This window comes from Mastomys coucha, unplaced genomic scaffold (assembly GCF_008632895.1).
Source record: "Mastomys coucha isolate ucsf_1 unplaced genomic scaffold, UCSF_Mcou_1 pScaffold23, whole genome shotgun sequence".
Classification (NCBI taxonomy): Eukaryota; Metazoa; Chordata; class Mammalia; order Rodentia; family Muridae; genus Mastomys; species Mastomys coucha.
In genome coordinates this window covers 101991672-101994171 of record NW_022196906.1, presented here as the reverse complement: position 1 = coordinate 101994171, position 2500 = coordinate 101991672, and positions in this window count along the sequence as shown.

Genomic DNA, 2500 nt, shown 5'->3' with positions numbered 1-2500 from the left:
CATATAATAATAAATAAATATTAAAAAAAAAAAAGAATGGCCTTGCGCATGCTAGCCAGACATTTTACTATTCAGCAAAATACCCGCAAAATGTTCTGTAGGATGGGAAGACATCCTCACAGCCTGGTTGGTAGCTCCTAGGGAACACTATGGTACAATCAGTTTTGTGAGAAAGAAGATGATTTTTTTTTTAAGTGATGGAAACTCAAACTCAAGTCCCTTTGCATGCTGGGTAAAGCATGGTTCTCCTGGGCTATAGTCCCAGTTCTGCTTGCCTTGTCTGGGCGGGCAGAAAACAGGTGAGTGGAAGATATTGTCGGTAACGTGGATGTGAGTAGCACTGCACAGCACTGACAAGTGTAAGCCTGTTTGTTCCCTGAGTTTGAAATTCATTGTGTTTGTAGGATAATAGCTCGGTACCATGTATGCAGTACCCGCAGCGGACAGAAGAGGGCACCAGATCCCTTGGAACAGGTGTTATACAGACCCTCGTGAGCCACCGTGTGGTCTTCTGGAAGAGCGGTCAGTGCTAAACTGCAGAACTCTCTCTTTAGCCCAAATTTTAGGCTTTAAAAATTATTTATATAAGCCGAGCGGCGGTGGCGCACGCCTTTAATCCCAGCACTTGGGAGGCAGAGGCAGGCGGATTTCTGAGTTTGAGGCCAGCCTGGTCTACAGAGTGAGTTCCAGGGGTATACAGAGAAACCCTGTCTCGAAAAACCAAAAAACCAAAAAACCAACAAAAAATGTATTTATTGAGACAATCTTCTCTACATAGTCATAGCTGCCCTGGAATTCACTATGTAATCTAGGCTGGCCTCAAACTCACAGAGATTCACCTGCCTTTGCCTCCCAAGTGCTGGGGTTAAAGGTGTGTGCCATCATATCTGGCCTAAAGATTTATTTTTGAAGTCTGGAGAGATTGCTCATTGGTTTAGTGTATGGGAATTGGAATTACAGATGGTTGTGAGCTGCCATGTGGATGCTGGGGACTAAATCTGAATTTTTAGAAAGAGTACTCAGAGCTTATGACTTTTGACCCATCTTTCCACCCCCACAGCATATATCTTTATTAGTTTTTAAAGTTTATATTTACAGCCATTGTGCCTGAATGTGTGTCTGTGCATGACATGAATTCAGTGCCCTTGCAGGCCAGAAGAGGGCGTAAGACTCCTATGGAAAGCACAGACAGTTGTGAGCTACCATGTTTGTGCTGTGCTGAGAACTGAACCCAGGTCCTCCGGAAGAACAGCCACTGTTCCTGACTATAGAGCCATCTCTCTAGTCCTATCTTTGTTTGTTTGTTTTTTCAAGACAGGATTTCTCTGTATAGCTCTATCAGTCTTAGAACTTGCTCTGGAGGCCAGCCTGGCCTTGAAGTCACATAGATTTGCCTGCCTCTGCATCCTGAGTCCTGGGATTAAAGGTAGATACCACCACCACTTACCTTTTTTTTTTTTTTATGTATATGAGTACACACTGTAGCTGTACTGATAGTTGTGAGCCTTCATCTGGTTGTTGGGAATTGACTTTAGGACCTCTGCTCGATTCGGTCAATCCTGCTGGCACAGTCCCTGCTTGCTCTGGCCTAAAGTAAGTATACTATAGCTGTCTTCAGACACACCAGAAGAGAGCATCGGATCCCATTCCAGATGGTTGTGAGCCACCTTGTGGTTGCTGGGAATTGAACTCAGAACTCAGTTCTCTGGAAGAGCAGTCAAGTTAAGAGCAGTTAAGTGCTCTTAACCTCTGAGTTATCTCTGCGGTCCACTCTCCAGATATTTGTTTGTTTGTTTGTTTTTTGTTTTTGTTTTTGTTTTGGTTTGGTTTGGTTTTTTTTGGTTTTTCGAGAAAGAGTTTCTCTGTGTAGCCCTGGCTGTCCTGGACCTTACTCTGTAAATCAGGCTGGCCTTGAACTCAGAAATCAGCCTGCCTCTGCCTCCCAAGTGCTGGGATTAAAGGTGTGCACCACCACTGCCCAGCCAGATCTTATTTTATTAAGTGAGTCCTCTCTCTCTCTCTCCCTCTCTCTCTCTCTTCCTCTCTCTCTTCCTCTCTCTCTCTCTCTTTCTCCCTCTCCCTCTCCCTCTCCCTCTCTCTCTCTCTCTCTCTCTCTCTCTCTCTCTCTCTCTCTCTCTGTGTGTATGTGTGTGTAGGAGAGGAGGAGGAGGAGAGGAAGAGGAGCCATGAGGTCAGAAGGCATCAGATTCCTCTGGAAGTGGTACGGCAGGTGGTTGTGACCCTCCTGATATTATGTACTGGGAACACAAGCTAGCCCTTTGGATGAGCCAAAAGTGTTCTTATTCACCAAACCACCATCTCTCTAGTCCCTACATTTAAAAAATTACATCTCATTCATTCATTCATTCATTTTGTGTGCATGTATGTGTGTAAGTATGTATGTGCTGGCTGGTGCACATGTGGAGATCAGAGGATAACTTGGGGAGTCAGTTCTCTGCTTTTTCCTTCCTTCCTTTCTTTTTTTTTTTTTTTTTTTTTT